The following is a 24,689-nucleotide window of genomic DNA, read 5'->3' on the forward strand; positions in this document are numbered from 1 at the left end:
CAGCCATTCACTGGGAAGCTCAGTGTCCTGCTGTTTCTCCTCCCCGACTCTTATGCAGCTTGTAAAAAAGGGGGAGAAAAAATGGTATTTATATATTTTTTTTATATCTATATAAAAAATGTTTTGCCTTTCATTTGTTTTTTTTTAAAACGGAATGGGCAGTTTTACAAGGTGGTCATTTACAATCACTTGAATACTGCTGTAAGAACCATTCAGACACTTTGCATAGTTGAACTTTTCTTTTACACATTTTACACAATGTACACATCACCCTCAAACTAGTGAGAACTATGGGAAAAGACAGAGGGACACAGAGCCATGTATAATGTATGGAGCTAGGCACCGATCACAGGTGACAGCCTCGACCACCCGATCCTCACTGTTTACCCTCTTTGTTGTGATCTGAAAGTCAGTTCGTGATTGGACGGGACGTCTCTGCCGCTCTCTCACCATTAGCTGACCTTTGGGAATCCCCGCCTCTCCTATGCCTCTGCCGGTTACGTCACCATACTAGGGGCGTGCCTACACACTAAGCAAGATGGCGGCTCAGGACGCTGACCGGGACCGGGTGCGGCGGTGAGCTGGTGTATAAAGCTGAGAGGGGATGAAGAGGAGGAGGAGTCACAGCAGCCGGTGAGAGAAGCTGTGGGGGCATGGGGTGTGGTCAGGCTCCGGTCATGTATGGCTGGTGTGTGGTGGAGAGAGAAGGGCGGCTTCCCACTTCCATCCGTGTATTACCGGGAGAGAGGGCGGCTGGTTACATGTGTGCTCTGTGGGAGACAAGTATTGTATTGGGCTGGAGAGCTCCTCTATATGCTTCTAATGACCGTCCACTGGTGACCGTCCACCCACAGGCTTAGGAGTTCTGTCCATTCACCTGTCCCTGGATAGTGACCTGAAAGCATTTTCCCAATGTTTCCTCTACATGTCTCTAGCTGGCTTTCCTGGAAACTGAAACTGATGATGTCATTTGGCTTTCTGTGTCTGGCTAGGTAGGGTCCTACTCTTCTGTGTTGGCAAGAATTTCACATGTATGTAGATGTACCTAGGTCTTCTATGCCATGTGTGGGCAAAGGCAAAATGTTCCCTTAGAGGGGCCGCTATCACACTGTGAGGGGAAACACTCTAAGGAAGTGGGCTCCAAACTGGCATTGTTTTTTCTTTTCCTTTATTCTTTTTAGACTTTGGGCACCATTCCCCCCCCCCCCCCTGATGCTGCCACCTCCGGACTGGGCACAATTGCTTCCGATGCCACCTCTGGACTAGGCACCCTTGCTCCCCCCCCCGATGCCACTACTGGACTGGGCACCATTGCTTTCCCCCCCCTGAGGCCACCTCCGGACTGGGCACGGTTGCTTCCCTCCCTGGACTGGGCACGGTTGCTTCCCTCCCTGGACTGGGCACGGTTGCTTCCCTCCCTGGACTGGGCACGGTTGCTTCCCTCCCTGGACTGGGCACGGTTGCTTCCCTCCCTGGACAGGGCACGGTTGCTTCCCTCCCTGGACAGGGCACGGTTGCTTCCCTCCCTGGACATGGCACGGTTGCTTCCCTCCCTGGACATGGCACGGTTGCTTCCCTCCCTGGACAGGGCACGGTTGCTTCCCTCCCTGGACAGGGCACGGTTGCTTCCCTCCCTGGACAGGGCACGGTTGCTTCCCTCCCTGGACAGGGCACGGTTGCTTCCCTCCCTGGACTGGGCTCCGTTGCTTCGGTGCAGGCTTACATTGCCAGGGGGGGGTGTCCATGGATGTCCTCCCTTGATCACGCTGCCCACGTGCCCCTGAGATCGCTGTGACGCAGCTGATCACAGATCAGGGAACGGAGCCCATCACAGCAGCCCTTTACTACACGATCAGCTGTGTCCAATGATGGCTAATCCCGATGTAAACACAAACCAGTTATCAGCATTCCTTTCCTCACGCTGACAGTGTAAGGAGAGGAGAGCCTATAAATGGCTTATGTATACTAATAAGGGCACTGGTTATCAATGCAGTCCCACCACATCAGTAAAGGAGAAAAATTACTTATTTCCAAATTTCTATAACACACCATAAAAAATAATATATATATATATATATATATATATATATATATATATATATATATATCTTTTATGCAAAACAAATCAATAAAAAAATCAATAAAACCCAGTGTTGATTAAAAAAATGAAAAAAATGTCATATGGGTACAGTGTTGCATGACCGTACAATTGTCATTCAAAGTGTGACGGCGCTGTAAATTGGCCTGGGCAGGGTAAAAGTGTAAGTGGTTATGGTGGAAATAAACCTTCCTATCCTTTACAGCCAATGAAGCTGCTTCTGTTTGATCTGCAACTGCCCTGGTGCTGCACATGTGACCAGTTATGACACCAGCCATTGAATGGGTGACAGTTTGGTTAAGGACACAAGCAAATGTGACAGTTTGTCATTCCAGAAACTTAACTTTTTTTTTTTTTTAAGTTGTTAAATCAATGGGTTTAGTTCCGTTTTATGATTTTTCTGCTACAGCACACTAATATTGGTAGCATAATTATTCATTTGGAATGTATGTTCCTGCTAAAGAACATTATTTTTTTGTTATCGGTAAAGTTCCGCTTTATGTTAAGGTAAAGAAATCTTTTACCCTTTCAACCACTTTAAAGCGGAGGTTCACCCTAAAAACATGTGTATACCATTCCATCCAGCATACTGCCGACATGTACAGTATGCTGTTTTTTTTTTTTTTTTTTTTTTTTTTCCCCGCTGTACATACCGCCGTATAGCTATTCCACCCCTCCCCCCCGGCTTCCCGGTAGTGGATCCCGCGGGAGTGGGCGTTCCTATTCAGAGACTAAGTCAGGGATCCTCAAACTACTGCCTTCCAGCTGTTGCTGAACTACAAATCCCATGAGGCATTGCAAAATTCTGACATTCACAGACATTATGGGAATTGTAGTTCCTGGAGGGCCGTAGTTTGAAGACCCCTGGACTAAGTGATTGACGTGATGACAAAAGCTTCCCCCCGGCGCGTCACCAGTTACCGAAAGAAGCCGAACTGTGAGTCGGCTCTATACGGCGCCTGCGCACCGACATTCGGCTTTATGCGCCGGGTGGAAGCGTTTGTCATCACGTCAATCACTTAGTCTCTGAATAGCAACGCCCACTCCTGCTAGATCCACTACCCGGAAGCTGGGGGGAAAATAGCTATACGGCGGTATGTACAGCGAAAAAAAAAAAAAAAACCCAGCATACTGTACATGTCGGCAGTATGCTGGATGGAATGGTATATACCTGTTTTTAGGGTGAACCTCCGCTTTAAGACCCCTTTCACACTGAATAGTTTTTGCAACGTTTTAGCGTTAAAAATGGCGCTATTAAAACGCTCATAAAACGCTCTCTATGCATCTCAATGGACCCTTTCACACTGAGTCCTGCAAGCAGCATCTTTGGAGCAGCTTTTGGGCGCTGAAAAAAACGCTCCAAAAACGCCCCTCTCCATTGAAATGAATTGAAAGTGCTGTAAAAATGCCTTACCCTTTCACACTGAGGCACTGCAAAAACGCCCTAAAGCGTTTCGGGCGCTGGCAGTGTGAATGGGCTCTGAAAGCACTCGGGCTTGTAGATGAGGCTACGCTCGAAAAACGCCCCAGTGTGAAAGGGGCCTTAGTGTGAATGAGGTTCAGGAGGGTAGCATCTTTATCATGAAGCTAACGCCAAGAACACAGGGGCATGAAAACGAACATTTTTATAAAGTACTATTTTACAGAAAGTATAATTGATGATTGGAACACATTCCAGCAGAGGTAGTGAGTCAGTGAGGTTAAAAAGACTCTTTGATGTCTATGACTACCCATTAGGCCTCTTTTACATGGGCGTCCTGGTGTGTGTGTTTTTTTTTTTTTTTTTTTTTTTTTTTAAGAGGGACCCCATGACAAAAAAAACAAACATGTGGATCCTTCTGTAAAATACGGAGCATGCAGCTTGGAACTGTACGGCCCTCCCATAACCATACCATCACCACATGCCCCTGTCGCTAGGATGCGTCATTGGTTGTTAAAACGCTGGCGGTTTCCAGCTCCTCAACCACTTGAGACCACCTGCCGCAGATGTACTGCGACAGGGTGGCTAGGCTGCGCACGTTGCAGTGATTCGTGCACTAGTTTTCGTGGGCGTGTGCGCTCCGATTGGCCATCGGGGGAGCTAATCAGTGGACTCTGTCTGCCAGCCGCCCGCCACCGTTCCCCGCAGAGACAGAATGTGTGTTTCCCCAGTCACGCAGTCCCCCATACAGTTGGAAAACACAAATCGGGAACACATTTAACTCCTTGATCGCTCCTGATGTTAACCCCTTCCCTGCCAGTGTCATTAGTAAAGTGTTAGTGCATATGTATAGCACTGATCACTGTAAAAAGTTCACTGGTTCCCATAAAATAAAGTGTAAAAAAAAAAAATGTCAGTTGTCTGACCTGTCCGCCGCAATGTTGCAGTCCCGCTAAAAATCACTGCCATTGGTAATAAAAATGGCTTAAATCTATCCCCTATTTCTTAGACGCTATAACTTTGGCGCAAACCAATCTATACACTTATTGGGATTTACCAAAAATGTGTAGGAGAATACATATTGGCCTAAACTGATTGTTTTTTTTGTGCATACTCGAGTATAAGCCGAAGCACCTAATTTTACAAAAAACTGGGAAAACGTATTGATTCGAGAATAAGTCTAGGGTGGGAAATGCAACAGCTACTGTAAGACCCCTTTCACATTGAGGAGTTTTTCAGGCGGTACAGCGCTAAAAATTGTGCTGCTATACGCCTGAAAAACTCCTTCACTGCATACTCAATGTGAAAGCCCGAGGGCTTTCACACTGAGGCGATGCGCTGGCGGGAGACAAAAAAATCTCCTGCCAGCAGCATCTTTTGGAGGGGTGAGAGGAGCGGCGTGTATACCGCTCCTTCCCATTTAAAACAATGACACTGCAGCAATACCGTCCGCAATGTGCCTCTGCAGAGGCGCATTGCGGGCGGTATTAACCCTTTATCGGCCGCTAGCGGGGGTTAATACCGCACCACTAGCGGCCGAATCCTGTGGCAAATCCGACAGTATAGCGCCGCTATTTTTAGCGGCGCTATACCGCCACCACGGCTCCCGCCCCAGTGTGAAAGGGGCCTTAGTCAGGGCTTGACAAATTTGCTTAGAATCTAGGAGCCAGCTAAAAAAGTTAGGAGCCATTTTTTTTTTAAATCAGCTGTCCAGTGCCCAGAATTGCATGTCCGGTGCGTCAGGCAATAAGAATTGCTCGGGCCTGGTGTCAAGCGAAATAAGACCAAAAAGTAAAAAAAAAAATAAGGTGGCACTGATAGGCTGCATTGATTAGATGGCACTGACAGGCGAGACTGATGAGGCTGTGCTGATAAGCTGCATGGATTAGATGGTACTGACAGGCCGTGCTGATGGGCACTAATGAGGTGGCACTGACAATTGGCACTTATGGGCACTGATAGGCTGCACTAATCAGGCTGCGCTGATGGGCATCGAGGTGGAACTGACAGGCGGCACTAATGGGCCCTGACAGGTGGCACTGACAGGTGACACTGATGAGGCTGCGCTGATAAGCATTAATAGGCTGTACTGATTAGGTGGCATTTATGGGCGCTGACAGGTGGCACTCAATGATGGGCACTGTTGGGCGACGATGAGGCTGCGTTAATAAGCACTGATGGGCGACGCTGATGAGGCTGCACTGATGGGGTAGCACTGATGAAGTGGCTCTGACAGTGGTGTCACTAGGGTTGATGTCACCTGGTCTGGAAAAAAAATGTCCCCCCCCCTCTCAGTTCAGACCCCCCCCCCCTCCCGCAGTATAGATCCCCCTCACTAAGAACAGACCCCCTTCCCTCAGTACAAGTACCACATCAGTGTAGAATCCCCCCCTTAGTACAGACCCCAGAAGTATAGACACCCCCTTAGTGCAGACCCCCGCAGTATACACCCCCGCCCCTTAGTACAGACCCCAGAAGTAGTCTGGTAAAAAAAAAAAAAAAAATAGAAGAATACGTATCGGCCTAAACTGAGGATTTTTTTTTTATATATATTTTGGGGATATTTAGTAAAGTAAAAGGTAAACAAATTGCATTTTTTTTTTTTTTTTTTTCAAAATTGTCACTCTATTATTGTTCATAGCGTAAAAAATAAAACCTGCAGAGGTGATCAAATACCACCAAAAGAAACCTCTATTTGTGGGAAAAAAAGATGTCAATTTTGTTTGGGAGTGATGTCGCACGACTGCGTAATTGTCAGTTAAAGCGACGCAGTGCCGAATCGCAAAAAGTGGCCTGGTCTTTGGCCAGCCTAATGGTCCGGGGCTTAAGTGGTTAAAATAATTCAGACCCTGCCACTTTCCTCATTAGAACCCTGCAAGTGCAGCAGGAGATCAATAATAAAAAATTCACTCCCATTCACATTTTACTTCGTACATGGACACAGACAAACGGCTATTTCTTGACAATAATACAAGGTTAGAATCTGGAACAAAGTTTGTTAAAATCCGTGCAATGTACATAAATCAATGTACATGAATAGGGGAGAATTGTTTTGTGTTTTTTTTTTTTTTTAGTAGAGTTACTCTTTAACCGCTTGCCGACCATCCACCGTAGTTTTACGGCGGCAGGTCGGCTCGGCTGCGTAAAATAACGTAATATAACTTCATTTTTGCACTCGTGATCGCTCGTGACAGAGCGAGAACCGGGAGCTGTGTGTGTAAACACACAGCTCCAGTTCTTTCAGGGGGAGAAATGACTGATCATCCATACAATGTATGAACAGCGATCTATCCTTTCCCCTAGTCAGTCCCACCCCCCCTTCAGTTAGAACACAATGAGGGAACATAATTAACCCCTTGATCGGCCCCTAGTGTTAACCCCTTCCCTGCCAGTGAAATTTTTACAGTAATCAATGCATTTTTATAGCACTGTTCGCTATTAAAATGCCAATGGTCTCAAATGTGTCAAAAGTGTTATGTTTGCCATAAGATCGCAGTACCGATAAAAATTGCAGATCGCCGCCATTACTAGTAAAAAAAAATTCTTAATAAAAATGCCATAAAACTATCACCTATTTTGTAGACGCTATAACTTTTGCGCAAACCAAACAATAAATAATAATTGTTATGAAAAATATGTAAAAGAATACGTATCGACCTAAACTGAGGAAAAAAAATGTTTTTTTATATAATGTTTGGGGGATATTTAGTATAGTAAAAAATATTTTTTTTTTTTCAAAATTGTCACTCTATTTTTGTTTATAGCGCAAAAAATAAAAACCGCAGAGGTGATAAAATACCAACAAAAGAAAGCTCTATTTGTGGGGGGAAAAAAGGACTATCTTAGACAGGTATCGGCACCCCCCCCCCTGAAAGGTGTCAAATGTGACACCGGAGGGGGGAGGGTTCCGATGAGCGGAAGTTCCACTTTAGGGTGGAGCTCTGCTTTAAGGAGCTGGTCCCCGTTGGCATCCTAACAACCAATGCAAAAACTGACAGTGTCTGCTTACCTCCATTCAGGTCTGTGTAAACAAAACCGGATTGAGAATTGTTCCACTTCCTGTTATGTCTCTGAATTTTTTTTTTTTTTTTTGATATTTTAAATAAAATGTATACATTTTTATATAACACACTGCTATTGGTATTATCAAAATTTTCATGCGGTGTCCCTCTAGCACAGTGGTTCTCAACCTGGGGGTCAAATGAGGATTTGCCAGGGGTCCCCAAACCTGGGCTGTTCCTGAAGCCTGCGGCCGCCCACTCAGCCTCTTCACAGCCGTCCATTCAAGGCATAGCTGGGAGGCAGAGACTAGAGATCAGCTGACTGGTGAGGAATGTGAAGTAGGAGGGGCTGGAGGAGACCCTATCTGCTGATTTCAGCATAGGTGTCACTGCTACGAGAAACCACAAAGTCGGAGACACAGTGAGTAACACTACCTGTGATTATAGTTGCCTTTAAAAGTTCCCACTACAGTTCTCAGATCAGCAGATGACCTTCATCAAGAATACCTAAGTTGGCCGATCCCAACTCCCCAGCAGCACTGCCACTGATCCCAACTCCCCAGCAGCACTGCCACTGATCCCAACTCCCCAGCAGCACTGCCACTGATCCCAACTCCCCAGCAGCACTGCCACTGATCCCAACTCCCCAGCAGCACTGCCACTGATCCCAACTCCCCAGCAGCACTGCCACTGATCCCAACTCCCCAGCAGCACTGCCACTGATCCCAACTCCCCAGCAGCACTGCCACTGATACCATACTCCCCACCAGGGAGTAAGAGAAGTAATAAAAATAGAGAATACATGGAAGGGAGAAGAAAAAGGGGGAAAAACAAAGAAAAAGGGAGAGAAAGAACAAGAAAGACATCTAGAGAGGGATGGGGATAGACATTAGGATAGAGAGAGATAAAAGTGAAAGAAAGGAGAACAAAGAGAATGAGTGGTACATCCTAAAATGTACCATAAGGGGTTTTAATACTGTACGAGTGGAAGGGACTCAGGGAGCGCTAAATATGCGTGGGTTCGGGGTGCAAATTACTTGTCTTGACTTGGGTGCCAAAAACCCACGATAGGAAAATAATTTTACTGTTAGGGGTCCCCACAACTTGGGAAATTTTATCAAGGGGTCACGGCACTAGACAGGTTGAGAACCACTGCTCTAGCAGATATGATGCAGGAGATGGTCAGAGACTGGGGACATGGTACAGGAGATCAATGCAGCCTCACCAGTGCCCATTGTATGCAGCCTGCTAGTGCCCAGCAATCTAACAGTGCCCGTCATGCAGCCTGCCTGTGCCTTACCAGTACCCAGCCGCCTACCTGTGCCCAGATCAGCGGTGATCTCAGTGTGTCACAGAGCTGTATTTTAATTGCTAGAGTTGTAGTAACAATGTCCCGCCTCCGGTAATCGCATCGCACTGATTCAATGTCCCACCATTGGATCAGTGTGCCGTCTGTTACAGGAGGCGGGACATTATTACTGTGGTCTGTGCAGTTAAGCTCTGTGACACACAGAGATCGCATCAGGAGGGAGAGAGGACTGGACTGGGGCACTCCAGAACGACACCCCCGTCCAGGCCCCGCCCCATTATCAGCTCCATTATCTGCGTTTTTTTTTCTTTTCTTTTGGCAATGTGCCAAAAACGCAATTTTTGGCCGATATGTTTTGGCAGCTCAAATTTCGGTGAATTCTGCACAATTCTGGCTAAAATGTAAATCGCAATTTTTTTTAATAAAGATCACGATTCTCTCGCGGTGTAACATCTTCTTTCACATTATACGAAGAAATTGGGATAACGTTGCTGTGTGTGTGTGTGTGTGTGTGTTTTTTTTTTTATTCATTAAAGTGTATCTTTTAAAAAAAAAAAAAGATTGTGTTTTGAAAACTTTTGTGCAAATACGGTGTGACATAAAATATTGCAACAACAACCATTTTATGCTCTAGGGTCTCTGGTAAAAAACAAACAAAAAAAAAATTATATATATATTCATGTTTGGGTGTTCCACGTAACTTTCTAGCAGAAAATAAGGATTTTTTACTTGTAAGCAACAAATGTCAGAAAAGGTTTGGTCTTTAAATGGTTAAACTTCCTTTATCCACACGTCAGAGTTCTTTCCTTTGATAAAAGAAGGAAGAGATACTTTGTTTCCTATTTTTTTTTTTTATTATTATTATTTAACACTTGGCAGGCTGCCTGGATTTTGTTTATCCAGCTGAGAGAACTCACTGCACTTGTTAGAGAGAACCCTGACATGCTGTTATGAAGATCGGGAAGGGAAAAAGATTGCGATTCCTCACTTTTAATCCTGAAGCTCGTGTGTGTGTGTGTGTGTGGATAGATAGATAGATAGATAGATAGATAGATAGATAATTACTAGTAGCGTTGCTTTAATTGACATCATATAAGGATAAAGGTCACCCCTTTGACCTGCCAGTGAATGGAACAGATTAAATATAGTTTAAAGCGGAGTTCCGGCCACAATTTCACTTTTTAAATATAAATACCCCTGTAACACACAAGCTTAATGTATTCTAGTAAAGTTAGTCTGTAAACTAAGGTCCGTTTTGTTAGGTTGTTACAGCATTTAGACACTTTATAAAATAGAAATTGACTGGGGCTATCTTAAGTGTGGGCATCATGAAGCCAGACTGTATGACTTCCTGGATTTCAGCCTTGCAGATCTCGCACATGCTCAGTGCTGCACAAGCAGTGTAATAGGTTTCAGATCAGGTTTCAGCACCTGTACTGTCCAAGTCACATGATTCTTCGAGGAAATTTACACCCACTACATTCCCAGGAGTCTGTGCGGTGTAGGTTAGGAAGCTTAAGCACCTAGGTGCAGGAAGAGGGAAGATTAACTATTCTGCCTAGCAACAACACTTTGAAGGCATCTAAAAAAAATATTTTTTTTCTTAAAGGACTAATGATTTTTTTTTTAAAACTACTGATGTAATGTTATATTTATGGGTGGAATTCACTTTAACAATAATGCTACGTTGTATTTTTAATAGACCATTCTTAAGCCCTGGTTCACACTGGGTACGATTTGGAACGATTTGAGATGCGATTTGACATGTCAAATCGCATCTCAAATCGGCGGCAATTGTCGGCAATGGCACTGTCCTAATCAGTGCGACGCCGCATCTGCGATTTCAAAAAGTAGTTCCTGTACTACTTTTTGCGATTTTGGGACGCGAAATTGCGGTAAAATCGCGCATTTTACCGCGATTTTGAATTCACAGCAGTGTGAACCTAGGCTAACAGTGTTTACAAATGCAGCTTTAGTAAGCCCTACTTCACACTGGTGTGATTTGTCAGTTCAAAATTGCATGGAAATGGAACAGTTAAAATCATTGCAACTCAAGTTGCAGCGACTTTTAAAAAAGGTTACTACTTTTTGGGGATTTCATTGCGACTTGCATGGGCTTCAGTTAAATGAATTCCCAAGCCACAATGCAATCTGAGGTCCAAACCTCATGGCTCTGCGGCTTTGAAATTGCGCTGCGAGTAGTACGATTTCAAAGCTGCACTGGTGTGAAGCAGGGCTAAAAGTTTAACTTAAAAGTATTGTAAATGTTTTGTTTCTTGCTGCTCTTATACAAGCTGATAAAGTTAATTGGGCATTGGCTCATCTGTTCCCAAAGAGAGACGGGCACTATAGCTTTTCTCTCTACAACATGGAGATTTGTAATAAACACTGACTATTCAGAAGTCAGTCTGATAAAAGATGTAGTGAAGGCAGCAAAATCTAAAAATGTTTCCTTAAAGCGGTGGTTCACCCTCCTTAACATCATTCTAGCATTACATTCGGCATCGTAGCGCGAGCTACAGTATGCCGGTCTTACATTTTTTATCCCCGTACTCACTGTGCTATTGCACATTGAAGATTCCGACTCCCGCGGGGAATGGGCGTGCCTATGGAGAGGGAGGATGATTGACGGCCAGCTCTGGCACGTCACGCTCCCCGAAGACAGCCGGAGTAGGTCTCGGCTCTTCACGGCGCCTGCGCATAGGCTATGCGCAGGCGCCGTGAAGAGCCAAGCCTATTTCGGCTATTTCCGGAGAAGCGTGACGTGCCAGGGCCGGCCGTCAATCACCTTCTCTCACCATAGGAACGCCCATTCCCCGGAATCTTCAATGTACAATAGCACAGTGAGTACGGGGATAAAAAATGTAAGACCGGCATACTGTAGCTCGCGCTACGATGCCGAATGTAATGCTAGAATAAAAAAAAATTTTTTTATTTATTTTTTTTTTAATAGGGTGAACCCCCGCTTTAAAATCAATGAACTGTATATAGTTCTGATTTTTCTCAGAAAAACTTGGTGTCCTGCCTATTTCTTTTTTTTTCTGTGACAAACACAAGGCCTAATTGTTTAATTTGTGGTACTTTGGACATCTTCGATAACTAAGCCTTATAAAGCAGGGATTTTGGTGCCAATGCAATAAAGCAATTTCTTCTTGCACAATGTCTCCCTTCTATTTCCCAGGGATTTATAAATGGTATTTGCTGCACTATAAAAATGATTTTTTGATCTTGGAACATTTTTGCATGGGGTATACTAAAGAAAACTCTCAGTTTGGTGTGCCAGAAAGTTAATTGATAAAGCGTTCTTATTATGTTTATATGATTTATTGCTTGCATGACGCGCTTGTACACTTATGAAAAGTAATTTTTAGTTTAGAGGCGAATATAATCATTAGGCAGTAGTCAGGCACGTGTAAGTTATTTAACAGCTGAACAGACTAGACTGAAAATAGACATTTACTTTTTCATTCATTTAACAGATATAACTGTGTTTGTACATCGATGAAGAGCCATTTGTACTTAACCACGTGAGACCCGCGCTATTGACAAAAGACGTCAACAGCGCGGCTCTCAGGTGCCAACTGGACGTCTTTGGACGTCATTTGAAGTGCATTACCCGCGCGCGCCTCTGGGGGGCGCGCAGCGGGCAAACACTGTCCCGGCGCATCGCTGGGAAGCCGATGCGTGTATCTGGCGGCCGCGATGTCCGCCGGGTACATGCGATCGTCGGGAACCCAGCAGGGACGTGGCGCTCTGTGTGTAAACACAGAGCTCCACGTGCTGTCAGAGGAGAGGAGACCGATCTGTGTCCCTTGTACATAGGGACACAGCATCGGTCACCTCCCCCAGTCACCCCCCTCCCCCCACACAGTTAGAACACACCTAGGATACACATTTAACCCCTTCCTCACCCCCTAGTGTTAACCCCTTCACTGCCAGTCACATTTATACAGTAATTAGTGCATTTTTATAGCACTGATCGCTGTATAAATGTGAATGGTCCCAAATTTGTGTCAAAAGTGTCCGATACATCCGTCGCAATATCGCAGTCCCAATAAAAATCGCAGATCGCCGCCATTACTAGTAAAAAAAAAAATAATTTATAAAAATTCATAATTCTGTCCCCTATTTTGTAGGCGCTATAACTTCTGCGCAAACCAGTCGCTTTTTACGCATTTTTCGACGTATTTTTGTAAAAAAAAATAAAAAAAATCGCATCGGCCTTAACTGAGAAAAAAAATTAGTTTTTTAAAAAATAAAATTGGGATATTTATTATAGCAACATGTAAAAAAAAAAAAAAAATATATATATATATATATATATATATATATATATATATATATATATATATATATATATATATATATATATATATATATATTTTTAAATTGTTGCTCTTTTTTTGTTTATAGCGCAAAAAATAAAAACCGCAGAGGTGATCAAATACCACCAAAATAAAGCTCTATTTGTGGGGAAAAAAGGACGTCAATTTTGTTTGGGAGCCACGTCGCACGACCGCGTCAGTTAAAGCGACGCAGTGCCAGAAGCTGAAAATTCGCCTGGGCACGAAGGGGGTTTATGTGCCCAGTAAGCAAGTGGTTAATACATTTTTACTGAATTTCCAATCATTGCAATTGTAGACCTAAATAAAGATGCATCACAATGAGAGTTTCTGCATTTTTTTGGGGGTATTATGATTAGCTGCACCTGGTTGATGCTTCGGCACCAATGGGTTTTCTTGCCATGACCACTACCTCTCCTTTTTTACCCTGGATGCCGAGAATCAGAAGGGATGGGCCATGTGATTCCCTAGGACAATAGAAGTCTTGGCTTTTACCTGTCTTGTGCTCTCCTTGCTGCCAATAGATTATAATTTGGCATGTCAAATCAGCCCAATGTGAACGTAGGCTTATGCCCGTACACTTTTTGAATGGAAATTCCGACCGTGTGTACGCTCCATCGGACTTTTGCTGTCGGAATTTCCGCCAACAAAATGATCGAGCGCTGGTTCTCAAATTTTCAGACGGAAAAAATTCCTATTAGAAAATCGATCGCCTGTAGCAATTCCGACACGCAAAATTCCGATGCATGCTCGGAAACAATTTTGCATTAACTCTTTCCTGTGAGGACTGGAAGTGCAGGACAGAGAGCAGATGCTACCAGCATTGAAAGTTGTAAATTGCAAGTGTTGAGATAAGAATTGTAAAAAATAGTTTACTGCGGAATGCGTATTTTTCTTTGCTCACCGTGTTTAAGCTAAAAACAAAAATGTGATTTCTCCCTTTATGCTCTCCCCCTTTACACTCATCCCTGCTCTTCTGTATTCCCTCCTTAAAGTGATTTATAAAGGCTCATTCAACCACTTCCGGACCGCCGCACGACTATATATGTCAGCATTTTGAAGAGGGATATCTCGATTATGGCAGCAGTTTTGAAGCGTGACATGTTGGGTATCAATTTACTCAGCGTAATATTATCTTTGACAATATAAAAAAAAGTATTGCAATGACCGGCATTTTATTCTCTAGGGTGTTCGAAAACATTTTTTATAATGTTTGGGGGCTCTAAGTAATTTTCTAGCAAAAAAACTTGTTTTTAACTTGTAAACACTGAGTTTGAAATAGAAGCTTGGTCCTTAAGTGGTTAAAAAAAAACACATGTTATACTTACCTCCTCTGTACAGTTGGTTTTGCACAGAGCAGCCCAGATCCTCCTCTTCTTGTGTCGCTCTTTGCTGCTCCTAGCCCCTTTCACCTTTTGAGTGACCCTCAGCCAGCAGCTTGCTACAGCTATTGACCCAAGCCAAGTCGGACCTCCGTGTATCCACTCAGACCTGGCCCCATCCCCTTTCTCCCCCGATTGACTGACTGACTGACTGACTTTGATAGCCGTGGGAGCCAATGGCGCCGCTGCTCTGCCTCAGCCAATCAGGAGGAGTGTCTTGGATGGCTGAGGGGATCGTGGACATCACTGGAGAGAGAAGGAGCTTAGGTAGGTAATTAGGGGGGTGGCTACACATAGGTTGTTTATCTTAATGTATAGAATGCATTAAGATAAAAACTTCTGCCTTTACAACTACAACTATTAATCTATCTTTTTGCCTAGGTTCACACTGCTGCGAATTCAAAATCGCGGTAAAGTGCGCGATTTTACCGCGATTTCGCTGCCGCGATTTTGCCGCGATTTCGGCCGCAATTTAATGTAAATCGCGGCCCGAAATCGCAAAAAGTAGTACAGGAACTACTTTTTGAAATCGCAGATGCGGCGTCGCACTGATTAGGACAGTGCCATTGCCGACAATTGCCGCCGATTTGAGATGCGATTTGACATGTCAAATCGCATCTCAAATCGTTCCAAATCGTACCCAGTGTGAACCAGGGCTTTAATAGATTTTTACTCCAAAAGCATTTCATTAAAATACATTTTGATAAAAACCCCAAAATCTGATTTAAATAATAAAAAAAATATCTGAAATCATTGATGCTGGCAGAAGATAGAGGAGGAGAAGGGACATCTATTCCTTCCTTTCCTCTGTGACAAATTAAGCCAGTTTAAAAGAGAAGTTCAGGATTGAAAAAAAAAAAAAGTATTTATACTCCACCTAGGTGAATGCAGCCTCAATCCAATGCGGCATCTGTCCCCCACCAACTCTGCAGTGAAAACTGAGCGATCAAAACACTCACTTCTCCCACTTGGCTTTGAGCAAGGACTGGCAGTCAGCGGTTCTCTGCTCTGCGCTCTAGTGCTCACTTAAGTGCTGGGCCATGGAGGGGCTGGCTCAGGCTTTCAACGTATCGCTGAGAGGCCGAGCCAGCTTCCGGTTTAGGTTTCTGGGTGGATCCTGACCATTTGCTCGCAATCTGTTCAGAGCCTGGACTGGCTCTGTGACATCAGCCGGAAAAGTTATTCAGCCCGCTTTTGGCTAAAAACGAATCACAGGAGTGCATAACCAACTGTAATCCATAAATATCTTTGGATATACTTCTCCTTTTTTAAAGGGGTTGTAAAGTCTGGTTTAAAAAACAAACATTTCATACTTGCCTCCTCTGTGCATGGGTTTTGCACAGAGGGGCCCCAATCCTCCTTTTCTGGGGTCCCACCGTGGGGCTTCTAGCTCCGCCTCTTATTGAGTGCCCTGACGGAGGAGCGATTTCCCTGAGGGCGGCACTCCTGTGGGCGCGCTCCCGTGTACTTCCGCTGCTTCCATTGACACAAACAGCAGGCCCCGCCCCTGCTATCAATCTATCAAACGAGGATCTGAGACACTACCTGGGGTTGCTGTGCTCATCCTCCTCGCTGCAGCAAAGGTTTTTCACCTTAATGCATAGAATGCATTAAAGGGGTTTTCCACCCATTTTTTAAGTTTATTAAAAGTCAGCAGCTACAAAAAGTGTAGCTGCTGGCTTTTAATAAACTGACATTTACGTGCTCCAGCGTTCCAGCGTCTTCATTGTCACTGTGGGCACCCGGCCGTGACAGCTTTCGGCTTCACGGGCGGGCACCCACTGCGCATGCGCGAGCGGCACTGTGCGGCGCTGCGCTGTTTGATTGGACAGGCGATCGCCTGGGACCTGTCACGTGTCCCAGGCGATCGCCTACAGGGAGGGGCTGCCAAAAGGCGATATGACGTATCGCCTTAGCAGCCCCTCGGCGGAAGGAGGAAGTGGGACAGGAAGTCCCCTTCTCCTGAAGCCCCCACCCCCCCAAAAAAAATTATGTGGCATGTAAGGGGGAGAGGAGTGGGTTAAGAGGAAGTTCCATTTTTGGGTGGAACTCCTCTTTAAGGTGAAAAACCCTGTGGGTTTACAACCCTTTTAATTCGCTTTTTCTTTTCTAGCTATTATTAGATGGATGCCTAATCACTCAATAAAGAGTACCTGTCGCTGCTCATGCTACCACAAGGGACTTTGTGAGTATGACCACCCATAGCAATTACATGCAACTAGAGATGGTCAGAGGCTACAGGCATGCTACAAGAGATGGTTAGAAACTGCCGATAGACAAAGAGGAACATGTTACAGGAGATGGTCACAGACTAAGCACATGCTATTTAAAAAAAACACCAAGGGACAGTCATACACTGGAGATCACTTCTATCATAGGCCATTTGCAAATAAGTGCTTCCACTTGTTATTTCTACAGCTGCATTAAAACTACATGTGCTGCATTTGATATTTCTCTCGGCAAGGTCCTTTTATGAAAGATCAGAGGGAAAGCAAATCTTAAAATTGAAATTCATACTACTTACTGTCAAGTACTTTATGAATATTAAACAGCCATGTAACACGGATACCTTGATAAATTCAAGGCACCTTTTGACATTTGTCCGCATTCTGGTTGTCCAGCAATCGGCATTGGAAACTGCTGGCTGTTTACAAGTGACACCATGTAACTCATGGTGTCGCTCGGCTCTTCCATGCTATCTACACCTTGTGATTACAAAGCCTCCCAGAAAACGCTTCCTCTGTGCCCTGATGCGGCCAGAGATGTAGATGGCACAAGGGAGGCTGAGCGATACTGTGAGTTGCTTGATGTCACTGGTAAAGGGCTTACCGTTTCCAAAGCTGTTTTTTGGACAACTGTAGAGCAGCCACATGCCCAACATGATGACATGCATTTTAGGTACATACAGTATCTCGCAGAAGTGAGTACACCCTCACATTTTTGTAAATATTTTATTCTAATTTTTGACGTGACAAATGCTGAAGAAATTACACTTTGCTACAATATAAGTAGTGAGTGTATAGCTTGTATAACAGTGTAAATTTGCTGTCCCCGCAAAATAACTCAACACACAGCCATTAATGTCTAAACCACTGGCAACAAAAGTGAGTACACCCCTAGGTGAAAATGTCCAAATTGGGCCCAAAGTGTCAATATTTTGTGTGGCCACCATTATTTTCCAGCACTGCTTTAACCCTATTGGGCATGAAGTTCACCAGAGCTTCACAGGTTGCCACTGGAGTCCTTTTCCACTTCATGATGACATCACAGAGCTGTTGGATGTTAGAGACTTTGCGCTCCTCCACCTTCCATTTGAGGATGCCCCACAGATGCTCAATAGGGTTTAGGTCTGGAGACTTGCCCATTTGATCACCTTTACTCTCAGCTTCTTTAGCAAGGCAGTGGTCGTCTTGAAGGTGTGTTTGGGGTCGTTATTATGTTGGAATAATGCCCTGCGTCCCAGTCTCTGGAGGGAGGGTATCATGCTCTGCTTCAGTATGTCACAGTACATGTTGGCATTCAGGATTCCCTCAATGGACTGTAGCTCCCCAGTCCCAGACCATGACACTCCCACCACCATGTTTGACTGTAGGCAATACACACTTGTCTTTGTACTTCTCACTTGGTTGCTGCCACACACGCTATCTGAACCAAATAAGTTTATCTTGGTCTCATGATCAGACCACAGGAGATGGTTTCAGTAATCCATGTCCTTAGTCTGCATGTCTTCAGAAAACTGTTTGTGGACTTTCTTGTGTATTATCTTTAGAAGAGGCTTCCTTCTGGGATGACAGCCGTGCAGACCAATTTTATGCAGTGTGCAGCGTATGGTCTGAGCACTGACAGGCTGATCCCCACCCCTTCAACCTCTGCAGCAATGCTGGCAGCACTTGTATGTCCATTTCCCAAAGAAAACCTCTGGATATGATGCTGAGCACATGCACGCAACTTTTTTGGTCGACCATGGCGAGGCCTTTTCTGAGTGGAACCTGAATCAAACCTTGGCACCACAGATGTTTTGGAACTACATTTCCCATGATGCTCATGCACTCTGCAGTGTAGTTGAACCTCAGGGGAAATGTAGTTTCAAAGCATCTGGAGTGCCAAGGTTTGCAATCATTGGCCTAGACCATCTTATGTAGAGCAAAAATTCTCTTTTTTTAGATCCTCAGAAAGTTCTTTGGCATGAGGTTCCATGTTGAACTTCCAGTGACCAGTATGATAGAGTAAGAGTGATGACACCAAATTTAACACACCTGCTCCACATTCACTCCTGAGATCTTGTAACACTAATGAGTCACATGACATCAGAGAGGGAAAATGGCTAATAGGCCCAATTTGGACAAATTTACTTAGGGGTGTACTCACTTTTGTTGCCAGCGGTTTAGCCATTAATGGCTGTGTGTTGAGTTATTTTGTGGGGACATCAAATTGACACTGTTAAAGCGGAGGTTCACCCTTAGAGAGCACATTTTCCCCTTAGATGGATGCTCGTTTTGTCTAGGGGAATCGGAATCGGCTAGTTGTTTTAAAATATGATCAGTACTTACCTGTTTACGAGATGCATCCTCTCCGTCGCTTCCGGGTATGGGCTGCGGGAATGGGCGTTCCTTCTTGATTGACAGTCTTCCGAGAGGCTTCCGACGGTCGCATCCATCGCGTCACGATTTTCCGAAAGAAGCCGAACGTCGGTGCGCAGGCGCAGTATAGAGCTGCACCGACGTTCGGCTTCTTTCGGCTACGAGTGACGCGATGGATGCGACCGTCGGAAGCCTCTCGGAAGACTGTCAATCAAGAAGGAACGCCCGCTCCCGAAGACCCATACCCGGAAGCCGACGGAGAAGATGCATCTCGAAAACGGTAAGTACGGCTCATATTTTAAAACAAATAGCCGATTCCCCTAGACAAAACGAGCATGAAGCTAAGGGGAAAAGAGAAAAAAAAAACTAATTGGGTGAACTCCCGCTTTAAGCTGGATACACACTATAAAACTTTTTCATTAACTTTAGATTTACCTTCAACTATGTAGTGCAAGGGCCTGCCTGATTGCATACAAACTGAAAGTGTTTAGGTTTGACCTAATATTATATTGGTAAATCTGAAAATGTTTTGAAAAACAAATCATTTTCTAATCAATGATGGGAAAACCATGCAAGAAATTATAATTGAAGAATAAATGCGCATGAGGTCAACATAAGAAGATTCCCGGCCACAATTTTTTTTTTTTTTTTTCTGTAGCAACATAAAGTGAAATTGAATGCTTGATTGGTCGAATTTCGTAATCAGTGGTGGTGGCACCATCTGATCACAAAACGCACAAAATTTCAGATTTTCGAAAAAAAAAAAAATTGGAATTCGACCCATGTATGACCTAAATCTCTCTAACGGGGTAACGGACGACAATAAAAACTTACAGGTGTTCTAATCACTCTCCACTCTTTAGGTTACACTTTAGGTCCGTTTTAAAAAGGTTTCCCCTCTTTGGCTGGGTTCACACTACTACACTACTTTCATCCTACTTTGCTCTGCTACATTGGTCCTACATTTATCCTACATTGGTCCTACATCCATCCTACTTTCATGAACAGGATACTACTTTGGTCCGACTTCAATGATATTCAATGGGCCTGAAGTAGGATCAATGTAGGACCAAAAGTAGTACAGGGAGCATTTTCAAAGTCGGACTGACTTGTGTAGGACGCTACAAGACACTCTCATAGGGAAACATTGAACACAGAGCAAAGTAGGATGAAAGTAGTGTAGTAGTGTGAACCCAGCCTTTGACTTGAATAAGCACCTAGGTAAGGAAAACACTGACTGTCACTGGGGCCCTGAGGGTGCTTAATTGTCAATGATCAACAGGTTGGATGCCAGGAATCTAAGGCTCCATGCACACTGAAGCTGATAAACTGCAGTTTATTGGCGTTTTGGCTTTTTTTTTTTTTAAAGCCCATAAACTGAACTCTGTGTTGGCCTATGTGCCCATGCACACATGGGCGTTTTTTAGTGTAAATGAGGTTTGGAGTTTATTGGCTTTTTTCTGAACGCCCGAAATTTGCGTTCAAAGTGCCATTTTTTTTGGTGGAAAAAACGCTCAAAAACACCGGTGCCAGCGTTTTTTAGCGTTTTTTAATCCATTGAAAAAAAAAAAAAAAAAGCTACGCTGATTAAAGCTATTGCAAAAACGCTAAAAAACGTTGAAAGGCTCCCTGCAAAGTTACTGGCGTGTTTTTTTTATAGCTTTTATCAGCTTCAGTGTGCATGGAGCCTAAAGACTGTCCTCTTCTTCCTTGACTGTTTGCCTTTCTAATTCACATACATCAAGATATGGACACTTGTACTTGCAGTCAATTGAGGTTTATGCAGCCCAACTAATGCATGCATAGTACTGTGCCAAGTGGAAAAAATGCAACCAAAACAGAGGCTGCATAGGTCTCCAAACTTTCCAAACAAAGGGCTAGTTTACTGTGCTTCAGACTGTGGCCAATGAAAGTAGAAAATGTCCTGCCATTGGTAGGAGTATACGATTCCCCACACATGGTGGTTAGTGTGAGGAGGAAGAAGAAAGCCCCATGTTTCGTTTCATTGCTTTGAATATCATCCCATTGTTGGTATCAGTGGGAGGAATATTGCCCCATCATTGATGTAAGCGGGAGGAATAGTTCCCCATCGTTGGTGTCAGTGGGAGACATAGGGGGTTATTTATTAAAGGCAAATCCACTTTGCACTACAAGTGCAAAGTGCACTTGAAATTGCACTGGAAATGCAGTATCTGTAGATCTGAGGGGAACATGCATGGAAAATAACAAACGGCAGTTTAGCTTGCACATGATTGGATAATAAAATCAGCAGAGCTTCCCCTCATTTCAGATCTACCCCTCAGATTTACAGCGACTGCACTTTGCACTTGTAGTGCAAAGTGGATTTACCTTTTGTAAATAACCCCCATAGTGTCCCATCGGTGTCGGTGGGAGGCATAGTGCCCCATCATTGGTGTCAGTGGGAGGCATAGTGCCCCATTGTTGGTGTCTGTGGAAGAAATAGTCTTGGTATCAGTGGGAAGACTAGTGCCCCATTGTTTGTGTCAATAGGGGAAATAGTGCCCTATCGTTGGTGTCAATAGGAGGATCAGTGCTTCATTGTTGGTGTCAGGGGGAGGAATAGTGCAGCCTCATTGCATCAGTGGGAGGAATAGTGCCCCATCATTGCTGTCAGTGGAAGGAATAGTTCCTCATGTCTGTGGAGGAAAAGCGCCCCATCATTTGTGTCAGTGGGTAGAATAGTGCCTCTTTCAGTGGGAGGAATAGTGCCCCATCATTGGTATCACTGGGAGCAATAGTGCAGCCTCATGGTATCGGTGGGAGGAATAGTACCCCATCATTCCTGTCAGTGGAAGCAATAGTTCCTTGTGTCTGTGGAGGAATAGTGCCCCATCATTTGTGTCAATGGGTAGATTAGTGCCTCAAGGGCCGTATAAATGCACACGAAGGGCCACATCCGGGTCAAGGGCCACAGTTTGGAGACCACTGGCCTAGATCAATAAACTGTCCTATGTGGGTAATGGGTTTTTTAATAAATGTGGTAGGAAGGGCAAAGACATGGGGGAATTTCAGTAGCACATTAATGTTTCATAAGTGTTGCTTATTTATATGTATCCCTTGAGTCACGTTATTCCTGTGTTTTACTGGGTGACAGAACTTTCTACAATGCGAAAGATTCCACGCCCCATTAACGCCGTAGTAAAAAGCTGGCCCAGTTGCGTAAAGAGACTGAGAGCCTTCATGGCTGAATGATTCACTATAAATATAATAATGCAGATTGTTTGACATAGTAAAATGCAGCTTGTGTGTGAGACAGAGGTCACAGGCAAGCTGAATTCTGATGTATCTGGTATCATTTGATTACATTCATTAGCCTGTGCCAGGCTTGATTGTGTGCATCACTAATTCATGACATGGCTCTTTGAGCCATTGATTTTAACAGTATATTTTAAGGTTGGGGATAATCTCATCTGGTACCAGGTTACAGGTAGAGTATACAGTGAGAAATGTACATATCATGAGCTCTGATTATATCCTGTGCTGCTCTATAAATTAGATGTGCTCACCTATTTATCCAGCCTCTGATAGATGTGAGAACTTCATGCCTAGACTTTTTTTCCACCTAGTAAAGTGAGAACTGTTTTCACGATGGACCCATTCTGACAGATCTTAATTCTTCTTCTTTTTTTTTTTTTTTTTTTTTTATGCATTCTTTATTTATAGACTGTCTTCACAATTACAATAAGCAGAAAAAAATAGAAATATACAAGATACATAGACCTAACCATCTACATATAAATTCAGAATAGGTACCAATAGGATACCACCATAAGTCTAGGTTGAGAATATTCAACATATGGTAGGTACAACATAAACCCATCTTGGGCCAAAAGTATAGCCCACCAGACTTCAACAGGCTAGATCAGGGGTCTGCAAATTGTTGCCCCAGGGCCAGATGTGGCCCTTTGCTAGCCTTTATCTGGCCCTTGGGTCACTTTTCCTCCCACTAATATAAGGGAGTATTTACTCCCACTGACACCAACAATGGGGCACTATATCTTTCACCGATATCAATGATGGGATACTGTACAGCGCTCAAATAGACAAAGAAGTGAAAGAAAGATCTAAATAAATTGATCTTAAATTGTAACTGTGATGTCAAATGAATACTGAGAAATAATTCTCCCAGTTACAAAAATGCCTTGTGAAAAAACAGTCACCGTATTTATCGGCGTATACCGCACACTTTTTCCCCCCCTTAAAATAAGGGGAAAGTCGTGGGTGCGCGATATACGCTGATACCCGCTTCCCGCGCCTAGTTTGAATGCCTGCGCCGACATATACCGAGCGCAGTACACTCGGGTACATTCGGCCAGGCTCGGCTTCGCTCGTGCTCACGCATAAACGTCACAGAGCACGAGCGATGCCGAGCCTGGCCGAATATAGCCGAGTGTACTGCACTCGGTATATGTGGGCGCAGGCATTCAAACTGAGCGCGGGAAGCAGTGATTCGACAGGGAGTGCGGGAGAAGCCTGGAGGACCCGACAAGGCCGCTGATGGACGCCGCGCAAGACACCAAGGGGCAGATTTAGATAGATTAGCGGATCTTTAGATCCGCGTAATCTATCTGATTTTCGATCCGCCGGTCCAATGTGCATGATTCACCGAGAAGATTCACCAAGCACTTACCTCGAAAATTGCACCGTCGGATCGTAACTCCCCCGGCGATTTAACTGCGCATGCGTCGCCGGCGAAATTTGCCAGTGCGCATGCTCCAAATGACGTCGCTAGGACGTCAATGTTTTCGGCGGCTACGTAAATTCCGGCCATCCGTATTCCCGATCAACTTAGGCAAACGACGTAAAAATTTGAATCTCGGCGCGGGAACGACGGCCATACTTAACATTAGCTACCCCTCATATAGCAGGGGTAACTATCCGCCGGAAAAAGCCGAACGCAAACGACGTAAAAAAAAAGCGACGGGCGGGCGTTTGGTCTTGAATCGGCGGTTCTCCTCATTTGCATATCTGACGTGTGAAAAACTGCGACGACACCTAGCGGCCGGCGGTAGATTGCAGCCTAAGATCCGACTGGTGTAAGGCACTTACACCAGTCGGATCTAAGGGAGATCTATGCGGAACTGATTCTTATGAATCAGTCGCATAGATCCGACCGTGGGATCTCAGAGATACGACGGCGTATCAGGAGATCCGCCGTCGTATCCCCTTGATGAATCTGCCCCCAAGACTGTAAGTACTAAAATGTTTTTTTTTACAGGAATTGCGGGTCCACATTAGGGGTGCGCGCTATACGCCGGAGCGCGCAATACCCCGATAAATACTATAACCACTTCAGGATGTAAGGTGTTTTTCAGATTTGGTGTTTACAAGACTAAAACATTTTTTTTTGCTAGAAAATTAGTTAAAACCCACAAACATTAGATATATATTTTTCTAACACCCTAGAGAATAAAATGGCGGTCATTGCAATACTTTTTGTCACACCGTATTTGCGCAGCGGTCTTACAAGTGCACTTTTTTTGGAAAAAATTCACTTTTTTGAATTAAAAAAATAAGACAAAAATAAATTTGGCC

The 24,689-nt window shown here is 44.3% G+C and overlaps 1 protein-coding gene across 1 annotated transcript in view; it reads left to right on the forward strand.

Annotated features, from left to right (window-relative positions):
* The first annotated feature begins 511 nt into the window (after positions 1-511).
* KIAA1109 (KIAA1109 ortholog) overlaps positions 512-24,689 on the forward strand; it is a 393,986-nt gene continuing 369,808 nt past the window's right edge. The window contains 1 exon segment of the mRNA XM_040330387.1: positions 512-633. The gene's annotated coding sequence lies outside the window, so the exon portion shown is untranslated.

The sequence above is a fragment of the Rana temporaria genome, chromosome 1 (genome assembly GCF_905171775.1).
Source record: "Rana temporaria chromosome 1, aRanTem1.1, whole genome shotgun sequence".
NCBI classification, from domain to species: domain Eukaryota; kingdom Metazoa; phylum Chordata; class Amphibia; order Anura; family Ranidae; genus Rana; species Rana temporaria.